Here is an 8,829-nt window from a genome sequence, read left to right on the forward strand (position 1 = left end):
CACACAGCAGGTCAGTGCAGAATTAGGAATGTAACTGACACCCAGTTCTACTGAACTTAAAGGAATCAGACCAGGAATGAATTTGGTCCAAAGACACTTACTTAGGTGAGTAAAGTGAGTGAGACTTGGTGGTAAATATCCCCTACTGGTGTCAAGGGAAAACATCATACAGTTACAGGAAAGAGCTGTTACAATGCTGAAAATTTTCCACCGGATCCTTGTTGTTCATCATCATTTTTGACTGTGATTTGTGCAATGCTAAGTGCAGGACTCACCAAGCCAAGCGACTTGACAGCTGTTGAAGACACCACAGGAAAACGGTCCCCAGCCACAGAAGCCCTTTTCGTCCAGAGACAACACATGCGTTAGTAGGCAATAGCAGGGCCAGCACCAGCCTTTGTGCTGGCCCAAATGGCAAAGGGAAAAAAAAAGAAAGCCGTGATCAGCAGCACTTCGGCGGCAGCTCTACCGCAGTGCTTCATTCTTCGGCGGCAATTCGGCAACGGGTCCTTCCCTCCGAGAGGGACTCACCGCCAACTTGCTGCTGAAGACCCAGACCCTTTCCACTGGTCTCCCCAAGCACCTGCTTCCGGCGCTGGTGCCAGCCCTAGGCAATAGGCATATGAATTGGTGGGGGGTAGGCAAGAGCCTGGGTATCTCTGCTCCATCAGACACGAACTTTCTTCTGCCATCGAATGCACAGTTCCATGGCAGAGCTGGTCATGCATTGGGATCTGAGTCTATTTTTCATTGGTCTTGAAAAGGAACAATTCACATTTGAACTTATAATCTGCAATACAGGACACATACTGAGTGGAGCTGGAGAAGACAGAATCTAGGCAAAAGGATGAGTCTGTTTCACAAGAATTACTCTAATGAGAACTGATATGTTTTTACATGTACTTTGCAAATTTTATCCAAGGTGAAACTTTGCCATTGTATTCTCCCTTTCTGGATGAATTTTCATAAACGTGTCACACCAAATCAATGGAGAAATGTAACAAAAAGATTCAACAAAGTCCAAAAAAGAGAATGACAAAATAAACTTTGTAGCTTGACGATTTATAACTTCAAAGCTTCTCTTCTCCCCATGACTTTCAAGGACTCTGCCTAGAAAGCAACAACAATTACACTGAAAACAATCTCAATATTGTACATCTTCATAGCCTCTTTGGAAACTTAGCTCCTACAAAAAGCAAAGGGATTCAAATAAAACAGGAAGGATAATTAACGTCTGAAGCCCTCTCCCCCAGTACACGCACCAACAGGAAACGACTGGCCATCTCTGCTAACACCAGACTTGGCACTCACACAGTATGAATGAGGCGCACTGACAGGGCGGGGACAGGACCGGGATTAGAATAGCAACATGCGATTCAGGACACATCGAGGTGCATCTTATGAGGTTGGTGAGGACTCAGGGTTGGAATCACAGAATGTAGCATGGGTCAGGATCATGAAACACTGGCATCTGCTGAGAAGGGGAAGCTTGCACAACACCTCACTGCACTAGGATGGCTCATACAGGAGCGATTAATCTTTCTTTTTCCTGACCGCTACATTCACTCACACATTTTAAAAAGATAAAATCTCTGGGCCTGATCCAAAGCCAATTGAAGTCAATTCGTAATCTTTGACTGAGGCCCTCTGTTAGATGAGAAAAAGGAGAATATTATATACCCAACTCAGCTGTGTTAAAAGCAGACAAAGAAAACAACCCAAAACGAACTCACCCTCCTGAACAGCAGGTAGTGCAAAGGTGCATAAGAGCAATCATTTTCCAATTGTGCATCAGGTTGATACACATACACTAAACAGGAGTGACTAGTGTTAACTGTATTTTATTCCAGTGCTCTAATTGTAACACACTTCAAAATACCAGGACGACAAATTAGGAGCAAAAATGAAGGTTGAATAAAAGCTAAGGAAAGCATAGACCAAAATCTATAACATCTACAGGCTTAAGTAAAATCCTAATCTGGTGGCAGAACAATTGTGAAGTACAAGTGTATTATGTAATCCAACACAATTTTTTTTTTACTGCATATTCACTCCATCCCGACAACTGAAAACTTCAGAAAGGTTGTTAGGGAACAATTCTAATCCACAGGAAATAGCCTCCTTGTTTGTAAACAGAAATAACTGATTCAAACCTTGGCACTGATTCCCCCACAGTCCCCTTTTGAAAAGTTAGCTTTAAAAACCCATATTTCTTGAACTTTTTATTTTTTTTAAAAGTAATTACAGTTTAACAGGAAATGTTCACCCCATGTAAAAATGTCTCAAGGCTATCAAACTGATGGATTCTATCTGTGGATCAAGCACAGACTATGTAAACAGTATAAAATCTCTCAGCAATATGCAAGATTATACCCTCCACCCAAGAAGAGAATAATAAAAGCAGAGACCACTTAATAGAAAAACTCATTGAAGGGACGCCTACCTGAGAGAAACATGTTTAATTAATTAAAACCCTCTTTCCTCACTGCACCACACAATGCTACTCAAGACAGTAACGTTTGAATGAGGATCTTACCACGTGAAGAGCAAAGACTTGCTTGTTACTCGGGGTTTTATGGTGGCTTTTAGTAAATGAAATTGTGGACTTAAGTTTCAGTTGCTTTCCAGTTTGGTGCCAAACAAGGCAGAAACTTGTCTTTAGTGCTGATATTTTAGATTTTAACACAACAGAAATGGAAGCGATTGTCAACCCAGAAGGAAAACTATGTTATTTTATTCAAATATTTTTGCTAGTTTCAGTCTATTCCATAGCAAGATGACATTTAGTGAAGACATCTCAAAGAGACGCTTTCAACCTAAGACTTATTTTAAAATAAAAATCTTTACCTTCTCATACTAGCACCACAGGTTAGCGTCTGCCAAGTTTTCCATCAGGTGAAATGCATTTGAATAAAGGGTGTGATTCTACCACTTTGAGTAGCAACTTAGTTCAAGAGCAACAATCCCAAAGAAATGAGACTATTTGCAGAGCAAGATACTATTCCGCGCCTGTCCATTTGTGATCGCAACATCATCATGCCACTACGGCAACTGTTTACATGGAAAAGTAACAGTTAAAAGCACATTTTATACTTGTCTAATGAGTTCAATATGATTCAGCGGCTTCAACTAAGGAGATCAGCACTGTGTCACAGCTCTACCCAGCACACTAGCAAGTGCTCCATGGACCAGAGTTTGGCAGCCACTTCCTAGGTTCAGACTGGAATACACGAATTCACATTTAGTAGCGCCTTCCCTCTACATGTAGTTAGTCCCATGGACTCCAGTGGAACTGCTGCTGGTGTAAGGTACAAGCCAGCATGAGTCTGGGCCACAAATAAGTATTAAAAACTTGCTGCGTCGTGTTTAATTTTCACCTTTTTGCCAGGTTATTTTACTTTTGATTTCCCTGGAGTGAGAGTATAAAAAAAAAAAAAAAAAAAAAAGGTCAATTTCACTTTCCATTCCTAGCGCACTCGCCCCAATGGTCTGGTTTGGCATTCACTACACTGCAGAATCCATTTTAATAAATAAATCCATTAACACAACCTTCTTCCCATTGGACTTGGTAAAAGCTTCATTTCTAGAGTTTCCCCCCAAAATCTGACCCCCCAAGCTTAACACTAGTCATAATGAACTCTTGAAAGGAGCAAAGTTGAAAATGTTTTTGTCGGGGGGGGGGGGCGGGCGGGGGAGGGAGGGTGAAGGGACACAGGCCCTGGGATTGTTTTTTGCTGGGAAGCATGACGACAGCCAGAGAATGAAGGGAGCACTCTAAGCCTTCTGGCCTAAATTATCTGCTAACACAAATAATCAAATTCCAGGGACCACACTGCTCTGGCGCCACTAAAACAAGGGGGAGGCCTAGGCCAGGCTCTATATTAGCAGGTGGCAGCCCACGTCTGACCCACGCAGGATATTCAAGTGCGATATACAAAATACTGATGCTCTCTGAGGAAGTCAGCATCACTCACAGTATCGTGGGAAGTTTTTAATGGCTTGCTCAAGGCTAGGCCCCTAAAATGTTTATATTAATACTTACATGTTGACTAGCCACTCGTTCGGTCTCATCTGGAAATCAGTCCGACAGCTGAGAAACATCTGGCAGCTAACCTTAGATGACACAATCTGGTAGCTCAGGGATTTCAGAGGTCTCTCTGGAGGGAATGCAGTTTGGCAAATTTCTTATGGAGATCCAACCACAGTTGTTCCTCAAGCCCCAGTCAAAGCTTCAGTATTACACTTGCCATATAGAAAGGTTGTCAGTGTAACAGAGGTCCTATTTATAGTGCCTGTTCTGCCTCATTAGTGATTACAAAATATTTCATTAATTAGACATCACAACCCCACTCCTCATCCCCCACGTTGCAGGAACATTTCTGAAGTATGTGAATGGCTTGTGTCTCTCTCAGAACAATGAGAGAAAAAACAGCCTTTGCCAGTGTGAAGCCTTCTCTCCCCAGAAAGTCAGTGTGTGCGTTTGAGCATGTGCATACCCTTCAGCTCTCGATCCACCTCCTCTCGATTTATATCATAAGTTACTGGCATTTTGCAAAACAAAACAAGAATCCCTACCCCAGAGAGCTTACAGTAGAAGGTAAACAAACTAGGCAACAGGCCTAGGATGTGGGGGGCCAAAGGATCTGCCAAATAAGCGGCTTTGAATGGTGACTTCTGAATGCGAAATCGGGTTGTCTCCCATGGAAAATTTTTCAGTGACTGGAGAACTAGTGAAATATATCCTAAGAGAATGAAAGTTGAGCAACTGATGGAAAAGGAATTTTAAACAGACCATTTGAAACTTACTTTTCCAGTTTATGATCATGCATTTAACTTCCCTATGTAGTAATCTTTTGAAATAAAAAGATTTTTGTTGAAGACTCAACCTTCAGTTAAGGCAGAGCTCATCATCAACGTGCTCTACCATACCCAATGGCCCTGTAGCAAAGCCACCGACAATCACACCTGGAATGAAGATAGATAGGACACAAACCCAATTTTTTGGAAAATATTTTGCAGATACATTTAAGGAGGAATACAGAGGATGGGCCAGGAGGTTCCTAGCAGAGAAGTTCATTTTACACTATGTCCCTCCATGCCCACACCTCCAAGTTCCCTTGCCTTAGTTCCCATCATCTCCTCCTACCACTTTGTGATTTCTTTGCTGTTCCAAACTTAGGGAATGGTGTGAAAATGCAAAGTCAAAAAACAGATGATGATGAAGAGAGCAGGAAGGAAAGACGACTGGGAGGAGCATGGACAATAAATGTTCAATCCTGCAAGCTGTTGAGCACTCTGGCCCTGATTCAGCAAAGCACTTGAGCATGTGCCTACAATGATGATTTCAGGGGGACACTTTCAGAGGCTTAAAGTTGAGCACGTGCTCCAATGCTTTGCTGGAGTAAGACCAGAGAAAAAATAGGGAGAAATGAAATTACCTGTACATGGGCCTGCTGAAAGGTAACTTCCCATTGTTGAAAGTCAGTCCGACCAAAGATTAATACACAGACAATGTCTTCCATTGGCATTAGAGACAACTCTGCTAAGTAGTCAGAAGAGCTTTGCTTACAAAATAAAGTTTTGCAAGACAGCCACGACTGAAGTCTCTTGTCCCTCACTTGACTCAAGGTAGTTAAACTCTGAAGCAGAAGCAGCACATAGCTGTGGCTATGTGCTGAATTAGCAGATACTCTAGTGAGGATAGTGGTGTATTTGTGGTGGGTGTTTATGCTATTGCCCCTTGATGGAGAAAACATGGTCCCACAGTTAAAGCACTGGGCTCAAGTGATGTAAATTCCATTCTCAGGTAAGCTACAGACTTCCTGTGTGATAGCAGACAAGTCATTAAGGTTGAGATTTTCAAAAATTACTTAAATGCCATCGACTCCCGAGTCATTTAGGCACTCCTGAAAATCCCACCCCAGTTCCCTCAGCCCCTCAGTTAAATTTGGAATAAATAATACTCTTACTCCTACTGTGTGCATCTGCCTATTGCTACTACAATGAGGTCCTAGAACATGCAGGTGCCACTCTACTACAGACAAACAGCTTCTGAGTAGCACACTCTTGGATAAAGCTGATCAGTCTCTCTCATCTTGCATATCACATTCGCTGCTAATGGGGGGGAAAAGCATGCTTAGTAAAGGCAAACACAGGACTATCACTGTCACCCTTGCATTCTCTGGCGCCTCTGCCACTGTCTGGTTGAGTGGCCATGGTAAAGTTACCTAAGCACTTCTATGCCTCAGTTTGACCATCTATATAAAATGGGGACAGAGCTTAATATTTATTTATACAGCACCCATGGGTATGCATGATAAATGGCAACAAACTTCAGCTGATCCTCAGCAAATCAGTGGCAGGGTCTGGCTTACAGCTCAGAATTGCCTGGCTGCTGGGCCTGTGCGCTGTGCAATAGATGGCCATGTCTGACTCATTAGGCTCAAAAGGCTTTTTCTTATTTCAAGCCTCAGGCCCAAAATGGGCACTATGTGAACCCTGAGCCAAGGGGGCTCTGTGCAGGCAGAGGAGTCTAGAGAACTGTTACAATGCTCATTGCAGGATCTAGGCTCTTTAGAGTAGGAACTTTGTCCTTCTGTTTGTAGAGTGGTATTATGTTAATAAATTTACAAGTATGACAATGGCAACTTTGCAATCTAATAAGTAATGTGCTATTATGCAATTTCTTGATAAATAAGTAAAAATATAGCCTACCAATTCTCTGGCTAAGCATGTTTTAGTAATTCACTTAAAATTTATTCACAGCAGATCAGAGATTGCCAAATGTTTATAAACAAGATACCATAAACTTTCCCCAGATGTGCATAAAGTCTGTTTGCCCCCACCTTTTTTTAAATACAAATGAAACAAAACCCAAGATCCACGTATTTTAAACTCTGTTGGGAAAAGGTTCTCTCTCTCCTTTAAATCAGATCATTTCCAGGCAACTTTAATACTGCAGTTTTGTTCCAGTGCATGAGAATCAGAAACTGAAAGTGAATATTAAATTTGTTATCCAAGGTGAGATAAATGGATAAAGTAACCACCTAAAAATATCAAATTAACATTTTTAATTAGCAAGTGTTCTCTGAAGCAGAAGCAAGATGTTTATTAAAAAAAAGACTAGGCATATTTTTAAATTATCACTTAAGAGATAAATTTACATCTAAAAAGTTACAGCAGAAGCAAGAGATACAGAAAAAGCACAAATAAGTCCCGTAGCTTTGCTTAATTACAGAGGAAGACGACAGTTTTAATTAATAAAAATGTCATTGCAGCACTGATGTCCCCTCGAAAAATAATGTCTAACAACAGTGCCACATATAACTGTCCACTTCTGGACCGTGTGGAAGTCATCACGCTGAACAGGCTGCTAAAGTCTTAAATCAATACAAGAAATACAGGAGAAGTGGCTCCACAGAAAGATTTTAGCATTTAAATTAAACAGCGTCTGCACTTTGCTCAGAGGAAAGTGATGTAAAGCTAGCTAGCTCCCTCTACTGCCTGAATGCTATTTAAGTAACCGAGCGTATGTCTCCCAAGAAATCTCCAATTTCTACTGCTTGAGCGGCCACAGAAAGAGGTGTTACCATACTAAGGCAGCGAGTCTCAGAATGGACACGTTTTCAGGGCTCATACTACAGGTCTAAAAACAGCCATGTAGAGGCTGCGGATCAGACTGAAGCTTGGCCTCTGAAGCCCACCCTTGTCCCCAGGTTTCAGAGCTTGAGCCTACACTGCTGTTTTTAGCACCAAAGCTGAGTCCGAGTCTGTAGACCTAGGCTATGAAATTCCCTGTTGTGGGTTATAAAATGCAGTGTAGGCATGAGTATAACACCTCGTTCTAAGGCCACTCAAGAGTGGAAATGGGAAATTTCTTGGTAGGATTGTACTTGCTGAAAGTGATTAGATATAAAACATATAGAATGTTTAGTTGTGAAGTGCAGCTAAAAATTAAAGGGCTGTCAAGGGAAGCACTTTTAGGGTCAAATCCCACTCAGTCCTGCAGGCTGCTCCCACTGATCTCAGTCAAAGCTGCATGTATTCAAGACAAGTGATGGCCAACAAGGCAACTTGTCTCCATGATAGTACCATTTAAGTCATGTTTAAGCATGACTGTTCCTAGCACAGTTTCAAAATTAGCGTGGACCAGGGTTCAGGATCCGAAATACCCTAACCTTTACATGCTACCTGTTGTCAGAAGTTTGTGGGATTTGAAAAGTTGATTACTCAAGGTATGAAGGCCCTCAACTAAGCCTTGTCCATGTTATATAGGATATTGCAAAGGTAATCTTTCCAATTGATACCTGTTCTTATTCTCCCCTTCTCTCTCTAGAGCTTTCATTTAAGAGGAGACATGTTTCAGGACACAAATCAATTACCTGAAAGGGTCAAGCAGAAACCCCATGCTCCTTCCTTCCAAAAGGTGGTAAAATATACAACCAGGCAGATGTGATACAGAGTTGTTTCCTCTCCCTATCTCCTAGCTCTGAGGTATCTATAGTAGGTTTGCTGTCTGACAACAGGCAATGGACTGTTGGGTCTGTTCCACCAGGGCAATTTATACATCCTCTGCAGTGGATGCACATCTCAGTGATTTGGGTTCAGATCATCTTTGACTTAGATTGGAATGCTGGTATGATGTTCTGTTGATCTCTCAAAAAAAAAGTCAAATACTCCCAATGAAGGTTTTAAACACACACTAAGTCCTTTCCTCAGCAACTTGTCTCCATGATAGTACCATTTAAGTCATGTTTAAGCATGACTGTTCCTAGCAGAGTTTCAAAATTAGCGTGGACCAGGGTTCAGGATCCGAAATACCCTAACCTT

The sequence above is a fragment of the Gopherus flavomarginatus genome, chromosome 11 (genome assembly GCF_025201925.1).
Source record: "Gopherus flavomarginatus isolate rGopFla2 chromosome 11, rGopFla2.mat.asm, whole genome shotgun sequence".
In the NCBI taxonomy this organism is placed as follows: Eukaryota; Metazoa; Chordata; order Testudines; family Testudinidae; genus Gopherus; species Gopherus flavomarginatus.